We start from the raw sequence: 16,290 nt of genomic DNA, 5'->3' as shown, positions 1-16,290 counted from the left end.
GCAAAACTCTTTGAACTCAAGACCAAAGTTAAGCAATCAACTTGCACAGCCTTTGAGAATTCAGTGCCAATATACCCATGTGGAACAGCCTCAGAAAACATAAAGCAACACAAGTTCTCTACATGCAGTATATAACAAAAGCACCTGCAAGACAATGTCAGAGATGTTTATGCAAACGTCCAGTACAACCATTAGTTTTCCCTATATTAATGTAATGGGTTAGTCAAATGTCATTTACCCAAACCTTGTCTATTCCCGTAAGTACAAACTCTTGTTTTAGACAGCACTGCTGCAGTTGTGCACATGTTGGGAATCAGGAGAATACCAAGTATTCCAACCATGCACAGATTCATCTTTCTGGCATCAATTGGAGTTAAGACAAACAGCAACCAGACTTCTTTTAGTCTTGGAAATAGCACAGTTTCTGTAAGAACTGAAGTCATTGGAGAACAAAAAACACCTGTGCAGTGTCCTGGGTTCAGCTGGGATAGAGTGAATTTTCTTCTCAGTAGCTGGTGCAGTGCTGCATTTTGGATTTGGTGTGAGAACGATGTTGATAGGATACTGATGTTTTTAGTTGTTGCTGCATAATATTTATACTAAGTCAGGGACTTTGCAGTTTCTCAGGCCCTGTCAGCCAGAGGGCTGGAGAAGCATGGGACATTGTGAGGGGACACAGCCAGGACAGGTGACCTGAACCAGTCAAAGAGGTATTCTATACCATGGGGCGGCATGCTGGGTATACAGGGGGTGGGTGGGGCTGCTGGTCATTGCTCAGGGACTGGCTGGACGTTTGTCAACAGGTGCTGAGCAACTCTATTGTGCATCACTAGCCTTTTCTCCCTTCCCTTTGGATTTCACTCCTCTTCCCCCTCTCTCCTTTTCATTACAAATTTTATTGTTGTTGTTGTTGTTATTATTGTTCTTTCAGTTTTATTTTATTTCACTTATTAAATTGTTCTTATCTCCAGCCTTGAGTCTTACATTCATTTCCAATTTTCCTCCCCATCCCTGTGAGTGAGTGGCTGCATGGCATTTAATTGCCAGCCGGGGTTAAACCACATTAATTTTTAACAGTATTCATAATATTGTAACTGACCAGAAGTAGTGATTCTCACGAAGATTTAAAACACTAATAAAAGCTTACAAGATGTGGCCAGCTGCCTATCATGTGAAAAGAATTCTTGCCCTAAAGGACAATAAAGAGTCCCTACAGAAAAGGGGGAAAAGCCCATTGCTGCATTTTGTGGGTCTCCAAGAAATCCAGATGGAGGGCATGTATATCTACATTTCAGCTCCATCCTTGTTGTGGGAGGGATGCTGCAAGCAATGTCATTCTCTGGAGCCAGCCACAAAATCCCAAGGGAAAACATGATCTTCCTACATCCCATCATTTCGGCCTGCAATAGATGTATGGCTTCCTGAATTTTAAAACAAATTACTTTTCTTTCTGTCTAATATTCTAGGTAATTAAAAGTAATATTTATTATGCAAACTGTAAGCTTCATAATACTTTTATTAATATTTCTACAGTCTGAAGTTGTAAAGTTGAAGGGGGAATTAATTGTATGTATTTATATACACTGAATAGTATATATGATAGCTGAAGCTATCATCATCTATTTGTTTATTTAGCAGTAATTTTTACATATGACAGCCTCTCAATGAATCAGCAGTGCTGAATCTAGTACCCACTGAAAATGTTTCAGGTAAATTTATGGTCAGTTGCTAGAATCTGATGCACAGTCAAATGCAGTAAATTAAATGTTCTATAGGTTTATGGTTTACGCTCAGTGATGAGTGTGCATTAAAGTATATACTGAAGAATCACATGATGCTTATAGATTACTACTGAATGAAAGTATGAAAAAGACAGTGAAGCTGTATCACCTAAAGTGGAAAATCAGAGGATGGTAGAAAATAACAGTAACGGGTGGAGAGGTGAACAGTGGAACAGATGGGGAGGATAGCAAGGTGTTGAAAAATTAATTAATGATTGAAGCAACTTGAAGAGGAAAACTACTTTATAATCATTAAGTATCATCATTAATCAATTTATATTTATTTTCTTTTTTCAAACAGCCTGTTATACTGAAAGGTTCCCATACATGTCGTGGAAGGATATAATATCTTCAGCATTTCTTTGAGCTGAAGGTCTTATCAGCTTGTTGACTATTAGGGACATTAAGTTCAAATGCATAAGCTCTGTAATAGCTCTTATGTGCAAACAAGAAAGCCACAGCAAAGCAATTGTGAAAAAGAAGGCAGTCTAGTGAGAGATTAATAGATTTTGTGCACACTTGTGCATACATGCACAAAAAACCCTATACAAAGGAGTCTCCAATTGTACCAGTGCAAGTCTAAGTCTTGAATCAAACAGAAGAAAGGTAATTACTGGTCTCTGATGCTGTGTTAAATATGAAAAGACATGGAGGCTATGTAGGGGCAGCAGTAAGATTTTGATCGTGGAAGTATTTGTATGTGCATTTTCAATCTGACAAGGAAGATGGTTTAGCAAACAATCCGTGTTTTCCAAACTACGAACACAGAACATTTGCTGATCTAGTAAGACCTGACTGCTTATATATTCGGTTATTTCCCTGTAGTTGTCATCAGCTATCACCCCGTTACAAAGTCTCTGAATGATTAGTCTTCTCTGTAATGAGAGAAATGACAGTAATGAGAGAGGCAGTAATGAGCTGGTCTCAATTAAATGTGCACCTATGCACTGGAGACTACAGTCTAACATTATCTAGCACACCAAAGATACAGTTCATAGTTGTAAGCAAATCAATGCTTTGACATGCAATCAGTTTTTCAACAAGCAAAAATTACTATTTTCAAATACCACTTAATTCCTTCTTTCACATTTGCAGGAGGTAATCCATCAACATGGAATTTCTGCTTCAGTGACTGCTCCAATGTGTGTTCTGTTGCCACTGATAGCATCACTGCACTATTTGCTAAAATGTGAATCAGAAGATTTACCTCATGCCCAGCAGGTATTACAGGACCTTTCCTCTTTTGTTCATTTATTTATTTATTGGGTTTTGTCTTTTAAGACAAATCTGAACTGCTAAATACTGACACCATTGTTTGTGTAAGTTTAAGGTATAATACTCTAGGCCTTAGTTATCAGATATTTGTAAACCCAGCTCAAGAGACATGCTTACACTTGATCCAAAAGGCTAAATCCTCCCTCTTCAACGAACAGATTTGAGTAAAAAAGCCACAAAGAAGGATTATCTTGGCAAAAGTACATAAAGGTTATTCTTTTAGCTGCTGTAGTAAAACACAACTACTTAAAAACCCTATCAGTTAGCAACCTGCTTTTCAAAAAGAAACACCAAAAAAGCTGAAAGAATCAACTCAGACCCACAACTTTCATACAGTAGCAGAAAAGAATTGCGCAAATCAATGAGAGCTTTATCTTTCAAAGCCCTTGAATGCCAGACACATTTGAACCTATGCCACAAGATAATCTTTTTTTTCTTCATGAAAATGGGCAAAAAAAAGAAAAAACAAAAAACAAACAACCTGTTGGTAAGTCAGCAGTTATATAACTGTTTGGCTAGGCTCTTGTATATCTCTTTTTGGGGAAAAATAAAATGATAGTAAAATCTGACACTGGGATTGAATTACATTGCTGTATACTTCCCAGGAAAAAAATTATTTGCCATTATATGCATCATATCCTTCTCCAGTCTGAACAACATTCTGTATCAGTTACAAGCATATTTCAAGGGTGGCTGAGGTCCTTACCATATGTACAGTAAATTGAAGAATTATTTACTCAGAACTGAAACAAGTGGAAAAGAAAGGTAAGGTGATTCAACTTTCATTGACTCCTCATCCCTTCGTGTATCTTCCTTAGTATTATATCCAGGTTAATTTTAAATGTCTTAGTTATTTCGATTAGTTTTGGTCTTTTTTAAACTACAGGATAGAAAGCGAGGTCTAGTTTTAATCAGATGTTCCATAAAATGGTACAACTCTGACTCATGTATTCTCAACAATTATTTTCAAGTTCTCATTCCACAATCATAATAAAGCCCATTTGCAAACATAAGCAATTTCTCTTTGATGGTGTTTTTACCCTTTGATTAATAGCAAATTCATGCATCTGAAGCCAAAACTGCAGTCTTCACATATGTACACACTATCCATTTATAAGTTTGAGTGATTTCTTATGTACTATAAATTTCAAACGTTAATTTAAGTTTTAACTCAACTTGTCTTTCTACTAAGAAGATAACAAAATCAAGTAGCATGACTGAATCAAAACATAAGGGAGACCAAGAAGGAGCATCTCAATATCAATAACAGAAAAAACTCTACTAAATCACATGAAAGGTCCCTCTAGGCTAAGTTCCTGTATCAAACAACATCTAGTAATCAGCTTCTTCCCAGCTTCTTTTTCTTTAGCCCCTGCTGATCAGGGAGAATTCTAAGGCTTTGAAAGGGAGAGATGACATCCATATCCAGGGGGAAGATTTTTTTAAAACATCTTGTAACAGATGAGTAGGTGTGGTTGAACCCAGCAAACAGCCAAACACCTGAAAGTTGCTCACTCACTCACCTCTGCCACAGGATGGGGAGAAAATAGCAGAAAGGTGAGAAGACCATAAAAGTTTATTGAGTTTGTTTAGTACATCTGTTACAGTGCATACTGATACAGTTATAGCATTTCCTATAACATACAGCTTAAACTATGGGTTACAACAGGTTAGACATATACCCATTACAATCTCCCCCCCTTGCCCCTTTGGACCAGGCTATAGAGTTACTACTGCAACAACATCAACGCATCACCTGTACGTACAAGTTCGGCTCCTCCATGGGCTTCAGTTCCTCTGATGAGGTACCTGCTCCAGTATGGGCTTATTCACAGGCCACAGTCCCTTCAAGGGTGTTCCTGATCCAGTTCATATTTGACTTCACATGGCTGGTATGGCAGTACAGGAATGGCAGCAATGCCAACGTCATATGCCATCCCAGGCATATGGGCACATACCGTTATCAAAATGTTAACAGGCACAGCAAAGTAAGATGATAAGCAGTACATCAAACACTACAGCTACTAACAAGCCATAGGTTCTAATATACAACAAATGAGCCCCATGCCAAGCACAGGAGCCTGCCAATTAACAGCTAAGCAGTCACAACAGCTATAAATTGAGTTTAGCGCATTACAATCAAATCTGACATTATGTCACACACCTTAAGTGCACCTGTGTGCAACAAAGAAGCCTGTGGTATGTTGACCCAGGCCAATAGTCAAATATCTACATAGACACAAGGTCCCCTATCCCTTGGGACAGGGAGAAAACAGAAGGGAGGAAAGAAGGATCTCATGGGTCAAGACACTCTAACAGGTGAAGCAAAAGCTTCATGTGCAAGCAAAACAAAGGAGGAATGTGTTCATTATTTCCCATGGGTCAGCAGATGTCTAGCCAATTCCAGGAAGGCAGGGCTTTAGCATGCATAATGGTTACTTGAGAAGGCATAAACCATAACCACAAATGTCCCTACCCCCTTCTCCTTTCCTTCAGCTATTATTGCTGACCATGACGTTATATGGCATATAATATCCCTTTGGTCAATCTGTGCCAGCTCTCCCGGCTGTCTCCCCCTCAGCTTCTTGCCCATCTCCAGCCTAGTCACTGAGGGGGGAAAGGGGGGGCAGGAGAGTGAGAAAAAGAGAAAGCCTTTATGCTGGGCAAGCACTACTCAGCATTAGCCAAAACACTGGTGTGTTGTCAACACTGTTTCAGCTACAAATTCCAAACACAACACCATACAGCCTGCTATTAAGAAAAATAACTCAATCTTAAGCAGACAGAGTATAGTAGGGAAGAAAAGACTGATAAATTAAGGATAGTAATACTTTTCTGGTGAACTTTCTTAACTTTCAGTAGTCTGCAGCTTAGGGACTTCCCGAGGTAGTGGAATTAAGCACTGTTACTATTTTTTTAACCTAAAATAGAGAAAAATCACCAAATAAAAACCTACTAATCTCTTTTGAATATATGTAGAGTACTGGCATTCCGTATGACAGTGTTACTGTAGCTTCAGTTGACAAGTGAAAAACATGTTTCATCTCTGCTGGAATGGTTCTGCCCACATAATGCATGGCCAGGAAAAAAAAAAAAATCAATTTATTTGCACTGCACAGACTGTTTGCGTGCATGCTACTAGGTCAGGTCATCAAAGCAGGTCATCACACCCCAGGTTATCAGACCTCATCAGACCTTTGGAAATCTTGGAGGAGTGGTTGGAATCCTCATACTCTGCACAAAAGAGTTCAAGGAGGACCAAATAAATAAATAAATAAACCCCACACAACTGGCCAAGCATCCAGATTTCCCCAAGTACCCAGCAATCAGAACCATAGCTCTTAGGTCTTTTCTGGCCACATGCTTGCATCTCCCCACTAAATACTCACATAACTAGTTATTTCTTTCCCCTTGATCTCTTATCATATTCTGGGAAGCTCATCTTTCCTGTGTTGATTTGTTCTACTATATTTCTCACTGTTTTATCTGTCCTTACATATCCTACCAATTTAGCAAATCCTGTGTACTCTGCCTCTTGCATACTCAGCATGAAAGCACACACTTATATCATCAGTGCCTACATGACTTTAGGTACCCATCAAAAAATCAATACACAGATCAATCCCCCCCCATCACATTGTAAGATCTGTGTCTACAGCAATCTGAATGGAAAAGTTACAGGAAACTATTAAATAGTTCTATAAAAGCCATTTTCTGTATTACATGTTGGATATTGATGTGGTAACAGATCACACAGAACTATGATTTTACATATTTTTCACCATTTATAGAAGCAATTATTTTGATAGATATTCTTCTTTCCCTCAACAACTTGCACTTTAGTCCTACTGACATTTACTTTCATTTCTGTTACAAGAAAAATGAAGGTTGCATTACGTTTGTTGTAATTCTATCCTTTGCTTATAACTTCAGCAAATTTTGCTAGTTAAAAGTGAAATTTTCATGCTTTTCTCTGCTTAAGGCTATATTAAATTTATTTAAATGTATCAGCAGAAACAGCTCAACCATTTCCCAGAAAGAGGTCAGTGGAAAAAAAGAAAATTGGTGGAACTACCTATTTAAGTCAGATGTTTTTTTAACACTACTAGCCACTTCATGATGTGATTTCTGCCAAGTATGTGCAAATAATCAAAAAGTTACATTTGCTATCTTGATAAACATAAACAGATTTGAAAAAGCAGTTGGAAAACAGAGAAATATTCTTTTGTCCAACTTTTAAGTGAGATTTTTATTTAAATTCTTTGAAATGTCTATCTTTCCTTGACATTCCCAAAACACCTCAATCTGGCACCTTGGCGGTCTGTTACTTACTGGCATAGAGTCTTATGAAAAACATACTTTTATTTACCAGGGATAGTACTATCCATTTTTCAATATCTCCTATTATAATCAAAACAGAACTAAGTCTTCTACCGCACAGAGCTATACCATCTAGGAAGAGCAGACAAAGTTATGCTTGACTTTTATATTCTATGAGATTTTTCCCAAAAATATTCTACTCTTATGTCAAAGTCAAGGGTCAATCACAGGAACTTCAGGTATCAGCATGTCCCTGGTCTGCAGCTTACACACACTAGTGATTCAAGTAACACTGCATCTCTAGTTAAGAACATAAGCAATAAAATGTAAGAATATCTTCTTGTGTAAAAGAAATCCAAGACTGAATTATGAACAATGAGTATTACATGGGCTTTGTCCCTTTTGGGTTCCCTTGATCCGCTGAAAGAAGGGAAGAGGAATGATTAACCAAATCATTCAAACTAGAAAACCCAAGCCACTGCTCCACTAGTCTAAATGGCTCACAACATACACTCGCACTCTGACAAGATTTAACCAATTATTTTCTTCCAGAGAGATGGTGCTCACTATTGAGGAAGAGTTACTATTCTGAATATTTTATTTTAGGCAATTTATTTAAGATGTCATGCTTGTCCGTTTTACATATTTCTGGTACATAGTAGATACCAGCTCTACAACACACATGCTTCTTCCTCCTCAAGGCTAGGGATTTAGCTGTCTCTCACTGAAGGTAATCATGCTGTAATTAGGAAACCCTCAGCTTAAGAAGCTGTTTAATGAGCTTGGTTGTTGTGGACTTACCAGCACCTGACTTACTCATACAGCAGGAAAAACAGCTTGGACAAAGATTATCTCAAGTGCATAGCCTAGGGTTTTCTCAAAATAAACATGGGTTTTCCAATACAGACAGTGATCATGTTCTGTCCTGCACTCAACAGTGTAGTTTTATAATGAATCTGTAAAGGAAGGTAAGGAAAAACTGAAAAAAATAATCACATGAAAATAATGGAATTTAGACTTTCAACATTCCAGTTAAAGCTGTCTTGTGGCAACTTTTGAAGGGCTAGAATAGCTTTACTTGGTTGCATACACTTAGAAAAAAAATCCGCAAGACCGCATGAGGAAAAATCATTTGTCTCCAGAGCTGGGTGACAGAACAAGAAGGTTCTTGCTCAGAGGTCAGAGGTCATTTATCTTCTCATGTAAACAGGCAACAGATTCCTATCCATTAGTTCAGGTAGATCCTGCATGCACTTCTTGTGAAGTTCCTGAATCATGAACAGAAGAGTCCTTGAAACTGTGGTCCCAAGGTAACCACTAAAAAAGGAATAGCAATCATCTGATTTCAACATTTCCAGCTACTTAAAGAAGGACAAAGAAAATCTTCAGTCTTATTTTCCAGCCATTTTTTCAGAGAGATACATCTTACGTGCTGGACTCTGGAGAAATATTCTGGAGACAGTATAATAACATCTATTTGTCATGTTTCTCCTGATAGACTCTCTAACTGATAGTCATTTTCTTGCTAGGGAAAAACCCTCCTAGACACTACGAGTCTCTTATTTGTTAAATTGTGAGGGGGTAACTGAACGAATATAACAAGCCTCCTCTAATAGATCCATGAGAAATTAGTTGTCCAAATACCTGTCACGTCCCTCCTTCCCTAGGTGCAATCAGTTGTTTTCAAGTCGGGATTGAATTCCAGGCTTGGGGTTTAAGCTATTAGGCTTCATATGTATGGAACTCATTTGAAAGGCAACCTTCTTTGCCACACTTTTAGACACATTGATACTAGAGTCTGAGCTGGAACTTCAGTGGCCTGTGAGAAGGTACAGCTGGTAAGATGTTCAGTTTCAAAAATTGATTTTGGTATTTGTTCCAGAACAACTTTTATCTGTCTCTGGGGCTCCTTGAAAGTAACCGCTGAACTGGAGCTGCAAGAAAGTGGCTGGAGATGCACCTGACTACCGAGTTAGTTGAGAAGGGGACTAACCTTCTATATCTACACTCCTGGATTATCTTTTGTCTCATTGTCATGGTTTAACCCCAGCCGACAGTTGAGTGCCACACAGCTGCTGGCTCACTGCCCCCTCACCCAGGGTTATCGGGAGGAGAATTGGAATGTAAAACTCAAGGATTGAGATAAGAACAGTTTAACAATTGAGATAAAATAAAAACAAAATAACAATAAAAATAATAACAATAACAGTAATAATGAAAAGGAGGGAGAGGAGGAGAGGAAAGAAATCCAAAGGGAAGGGAGAATAGAAAACTAGTGATGCACGGTACAACTGCTCACCACCTGCTGACTGATGCCCAGCCAGTCCCTGAGCAATGACCAGCAGCCCCGACCAACCACCCCCTGTATACCCAGCATGCCGCCCCATGGTATGGAATACCTCTTTGGCTGGTTCAGGTCACCTGTCCTGGCTGTGTCCACTCACAATTTCCTGGGCCCCTCCAGCCCTCTGGCTGGCAAGGCCTAAGAAACTTAAAAGTCTGTGACTACACTGTTCTCCCACCAAATCCAAAACACAGCACTGCACTAGCCACCAAGAAGAAAATTAACTCTATTTCGGCCAAAATCAGGACACTGTTCAAATTTAACTCATCTGATAGGACAGCCAATTCAACTCAGTGAGAGTAATTATTTTGGAGTACGGGTAATATAGCAATTAAGCCTGCTCTTGCAGGCTAATCTAGATCAGCATCATGTGTACCCTGTAATGATTCCACTATAGTGTTGTGAAGATTCTGTTAAGGTCACATAGGTATCTGCCTACCTGAAACAACTTTCATAATCAATCCTTAAAATACATTGCAAATTAGGATTTTTTTAGTTACGCAAGGAATTAAGTTCTTCTCATTTACAAAAAAATGTATTTGCCAATAATTCACATTTCTACCACAACACACAGCAACATGTACATCAATTATAAACAAGTTGTTCAGTCATATATGTTGAAACCTAATTAGCTTCTTAAGTCAACCTGATTATGTCTTTTTAAATGTCTGCTTTTCTTATTTGTAGCTTTTAAACACAAAATATACTAAGCAGCATTTCATCTGAATCCTATCAAGCAAAGTTATTGAAGCATGAGGTCTATATAACTAGTGAAGCAGAAGACCATGCTATTACATGGATAAATGCTCCAGAGTTATTGAAGCAACACAAAAACAATCACAGAAACATGTCTTTTGAAACCTCATAAGCAACTCATTTTGGGAAAAAATTTGTGCGTGTGTATATATATATATTATATATATGAACACACACACAAATATAAACCATAAAGCAAAACTCCAGAACAGATTAAAAAAAGCCATTAATTTACCATTCACCTCCTCCCAAAAAGAACAGAAAAAAAGCCAGAAATCAAAACTAGCTATGTATGAGAGATTAAAATATTTTTTAAAATCCTTATTTCCTTATGGTTTACTGTCTTTTTCATATGTTCAGACAAAGGAGAAAAAACAGTTCCCAACGTGTTTTGTCTTTGGAAACACCATCACCTCACAGTAGCTTCAGCACCCACCATCTTACAAACTCCTCTGGGGCTCCGAAGCCGCTCTGCTCAGGCTTTAACGTAACTCATACTCGGTTACCATCTGGGATTAGACCCTAGCTGCTGGCCTACCTTTTAGGCAGACAAACTTGTCCCTGTGTTGTATGTAGGGCATTGGGGCATTTGCTCCCCAGAGTGATTGGACAAGGCTACGGGGTTCTTAGGCCTGGATGCACTGGTTCCCAACCCGTTGGCACCTGCAGCCACCATTAAGTCCATTGGGGAGGTGGGTGATGCCAGGACTGGTGCTCTTCCAGAGAGTGGATGTGACCAACTGATCCTGAAATCGTCTGTTAAAAAAAAAAAAAAAGGAAGAAGAAAAGCTTATGTAAAACAATGTTAGTTTATATAAAGCAGTACAGCTGAGTCCCATGGAGGTCTGTGCCTGCTCTTTGCATAGTGTGTGGGACCGCGAGGCAGCACCAACACCCAGAGCGGGGCAAGGTCAGGTGCTACGGAGAGGGTGCCTGAGAACAAAATTTTACTCTTCTTTATGCAGTTCACCTGGTGATGCAGAGAAACATGCTTAGCAGCCTACAGCCTTGACACCTTCTCAAAAATAGGTGCTGTTAGAGGCTACCCACGTAAAAGGCACCTTCTCAAGGCCTCTGTTTAACAACTTCATGCTCTCTGTCCCCATCTCTCCCCACCCCACTGAGCCTATTCCCCTTCATAAACGTGAGCTGCCTAACCATGCCCACCACGGCTTTACCAGCCTGCAACAGGGCAATGTTTGCTCTCTCTCCTCCCTCTCTCCCCTCCCGTGTTTGCACAGGGCCTCCACACACAATACCGGAGGGGTTCGGCTCAAAAAATCCACCCTGGGGCACATCCTCACCAGTAGACATCAGCATGCACAACTTCACCACACCACTCACCCCAGGGGACGCCATTTCACACCATGACTTCTGCTGGAGGGGATGGCCCTGCAGCTCAACCCTCCCACCCTCCCACCTCCTTCAGCAGCCCCACCGCTGTGATGGGAAACCTTCCGGTCAACCCCGAGGCCAGGGTCTCACTTCACCCTCACTCAGCAGCTCCTGGGGCACTCCAACCTCCTTTGTCACCCCCCACCAGCACCAACCGGCACCTTGCACGGTTGCCACCTCACAGGAGGCTGGCAGCAGCTGGTTGGGGCAGAACTCTTTTCTCTTGTCTTTGTGTGGCACCTGGAACTTTTTAATTCAAGCTCCCCATTGATGCCAGGGAGCAGCAAACTCTCCACAGCTGCCAGGCAGCTAGCCCAGGCTTCAGCAACAGGGGCACTGGGCTGTGAGGGCAATGGCAGACCAGCTCTCACCTCAGCCCACAGCCTCCACAGTGAAGGCAAAGGCTACTGCAGCACCACACCAATGTCTTTGATCCAGGGTCAAAGGCTCACCACTTAATGAGTAGGTTTTTTCCACGTTTGCAAGTGTTTTCCTTGGCACACAGTAAGGCTAGCATGGAGCTCATTTGTTTCCAACTGCAAACATTTGTTCGTTACCCTAGGCTGATCAGCAGGGTAAAGAAAAAACATTTGTGTTATTGATGTAATGGGGCAATGAATAAATACCTTGGGACTAGCCAGTCTTAACATTTACAGTTGTTTTAGATAACTTGAGTTAATGGCCAATTAATGCTTGCCACTACACAACCAAAAATTCTAATCAGAATAACCCCAAAGCAAAGGCCTTCTATTTTTTATATTTTAATTATTTACTTACCGAAAATTAACAAATTTAGACAGCCAAGATGCATGTGTAAAGGACTTGTAAAAGAAGTAATCTCTTCAGCCCAGGAGATACTCCAGGACACAAAACGTTGCACACATTCCTCATTCTGTGCCATGTTGTCAGTCAAAGGAGCTAGAATGGGTCGTTTTCCTCCATTCAAAGGCCATAATGAAAGGCTTTTTATTACAGAAAACTACCATAAGCAATTTGTTTTCGTAATAATAACTTAAAAGACAAATGAAAGCAATCAAAGAATGAAACAAGTCCAAGCATTTTTGCAAGACAGCAGCTGGCATCTATAGCCACAGACATATCTGCTGCATTGCTAACTGCAGCACGAGAACAGGTACGGCAAAACAAATGTGCAAATAGGAGGGTGGGAGGTAACATTTTTGAATGTGAAGTTTAGCCTTGGGGTAATTTTCACAGGCACGTAATAAACCTCCCAGAAAGGTTTTTTTTTACAGAAAATAGCACTGAATTTAACTAACATAGTGCATATGTTCTGCTATACTAACCTACTTTTTGACTAATGGAGGGGATTTGTGTTTGCTTTTGCAACAGGAGCCTAACCCGAGAGACGAATATTTGAAGTGTTATATTAGACATTGCTGCCCTCTACTGACTACACAGAACAAGAACTTGGAAGAGCGAATTTGCTGCAAAAGGTTGCTTTGCTCTCGAGATGTAAGTGATCAGTTGGGTATCATTGAAAAGTGATAGAATTTTATGAGAGTTAAATCTTAGTTAATCTTAGCCTTAAAATATCACTTGAATAAACAAATCACTTTAATGTAAATAAATAAATAAATAAACATTTCTGCAAAGGCAATACGTAGTGCAATAAATGATCACTGACCACAATCAGCGGTATTTTTGTGTTGCATTAAAATACTGCATGGCAAGTAATTCATAAAAGTTACAGCTGCAAACAAGAAATCTATATGACATGGCAACTAGTTCAATGAACAAATTGGTCTAATTTTCCTAGGAAACATTTTATGTATGTACAGTTTTTACACTACTGGTGATTTTCACAATAAATAGCATCAAACATTTCAACACAACCCAGCATAAATCATAAATGTGAATCATTGCCTTCACTGCATAAATTGTTCATGTGTAGAATTGTCTGTCATTTCAGCAGGAGTAAATGAGTACTATAAGGATTGTTAAAAATTCAAAGTTATTTTTTTACAAAATCTGTATTTTATAGTAGATAAGTTGTTTGATAGTCTGTAATAGTGAAGATCCAAATTGCCAATACTTTGTGTCTGTGGTTTTTTGTTTACCTTATAGATGTTAACTCTAATGGGACCTTGCCTTTATTACAATTCTGAAAGTCATAGCCTTTGATACAGTTTCCTGATGCAAAATCTTAGATCTGTTTATTTCACCAGCATAAATACCAGTTACCTTGCCTAAATTACGACAGAATTAATTGTCATAGTAAATCACTTCAGTGAGAACCCTGGTTTTCATCTTTATATGCAGCCAGCAGGTGGAGAATGCCTGAATCCTACAGATGTAAACCTCCAGTTGCAGTCCACAGTCATTTCTAACAAAGCAAATTACCACAGTTAGCAACATAATCATATAACCAGTGTAGGTTTGTTGGTGGGAAAGGGGTTTGTAAAGGGTTAATGCATCCTTAATGTTTCCTGGTGTATCCATTCCTAAGAAACTTCATTGTTTTTCAAAAGTAAGTTGTGGAGTATGAGATGGTTGCTTTATGAAATCACTGCTGATTTCTCAAATTTAACTTCCTTAGACTGGCATTTCCTCTTAATAAAGAAAGCTGTTGCCACTCAAGTACAGTTACAAATTAGGACAAATAATAATTTGTTCAACTACTAATATTTACAGTGTCATTGTCTGTATTAAGGCATTACTTAGGCCTATACTTGGCACTATCAGGACATTAAAATTCAGTTTCTGATCAAATGAGATTATACATTAAGTAGATGATGCGTTTATGTAAGCCAGACTATTTCCTTTTCCAAGTTCTTAGGCTATTTCTAAACAGCATGCACCACAGATGCTCCTTGTATGCTCCAGCTTCTTCTGGACCTCATTCCCATTTCCTTCCTGCTAAAAATCACGATGAATGTGCAAAGTGAGGAGGAAAGGAAACAAACCTTGTGAAAGGGGAACATGACTGGAGCATGTATCCAGGCCTAACAGATCAAAGTCAGTCCTGAGTCCATAATGGTTTTTTTTATAGTACAAACCTGTCTTCTGCAGCTAGCTTCGGTAAAAATATCTTCTGAATCAGCTTAACACTGGGGGAAAAAAAAGCCCAACTTGTTCATTCAGTGTGCCAATGTTTTTTGGTTTCTCACACACTTGTGCTCTTACTAGCAGAACATATTCCAGTTTTTACTTAACCCAAGACTACAATGTTCCAGATGAATGCAGCAAAAATATTTCTTCTGTAATTAGCAACCTTTTATCTCTGTAATTAACCTGACAGAACAGAAGTCACTAAATATTAAACAGCTATCTAATTATCAAGCCCTGGGACACAAATGTGCACTCTTTTTAGATTCCTGTGCTGCACTTTTCTACTCCACCCATAAATTCTTACATGACAAGAATCAGTGATAAGAACCTGCATTTTCCTATCTGAAATCAGACTAATGTCAACCACTCTCAGAGAAAGCGTCTACCACCTGGGCTCCTTAAGCTGACAAGGAAACTCCCACGTGATCATCTGAGAAAGTTTTCCCTGAGGCAGAGCAGAGACAGGCCCAGGAGTCCTTGCACTGACATCGAAGTGAAGCAGAAGGCATGGAAGTTTGCAAAGGAACAGCTATGCCTGAAACAGTAATAGAAAAGACACAAATAATTGGCAGTAGGTGAATGACAGGGGCGTGGGAAAGCATGGAGGGAGAATAGTGATAGTATGGGATGGATAGACAAGAAGAGACACAGAACAAAGTTAAATATAAAAAGACTGAAATAAGAACCAGAAGACTCCAGGACTTGGGAGCAGAACAGTAAGCTTTTCAGGGTACGCTGTGCAGGTCAACTTTTGGCCTTCAGATATTTGATTACATTTTTTGGATGTATGACTTTCTTTGAAGAAGAAAATATTTTAGATGTCTTGATACATAAAGTACCCAGTTGCCTAAATCTTAAATCTCAAATTTAAGATACAAGTAAGAAAAATATGTGATATAATAAAATATTATGACTTAACAAAATGTTTACAGAACTTGTCTTTAAATAAAAAGACCAAGGTTAAATCTGCTTATACCTTTCATTCAAAGTTACATAGGCATTTACGTGCTTCACTGGTTGGGTTTTAAAGCTCCCCATCTAGCTCCAAATGTATTCTTTGGAAGTATAATTTTACCACTTTTATTCCACAAAATCCTATCAGTAGCTAATCACCAAAGATATTTCACACTCCACATCACCTATTTGTTCCATTCACTGAAAGTGTCATATTCTATTTTGAACTCACTTAATAGCTTGATTTGTCATCATGCTTTCTGGGAAAACCACTACACACAGGCTGCATGACTCCTATCCTCCCCAGTACTTCATTACTTGTAAATACACTTAAAAAAATAAAAAAAGACAAGTCTTTCTTTAGCAGGCAGAAGAAAAACTGTCTCCCTGTTACAC

This window comes from Falco naumanni, chromosome Z, assembly GCF_017639655.2.
Source record: "Falco naumanni isolate bFalNau1 chromosome Z, bFalNau1.pat, whole genome shotgun sequence".
In the NCBI taxonomy this organism is placed as follows: domain Eukaryota; kingdom Metazoa; phylum Chordata; class Aves; order Falconiformes; family Falconidae; genus Falco; species Falco naumanni.
Note: the sequence above shows the minus strand (reverse complement) of the source record.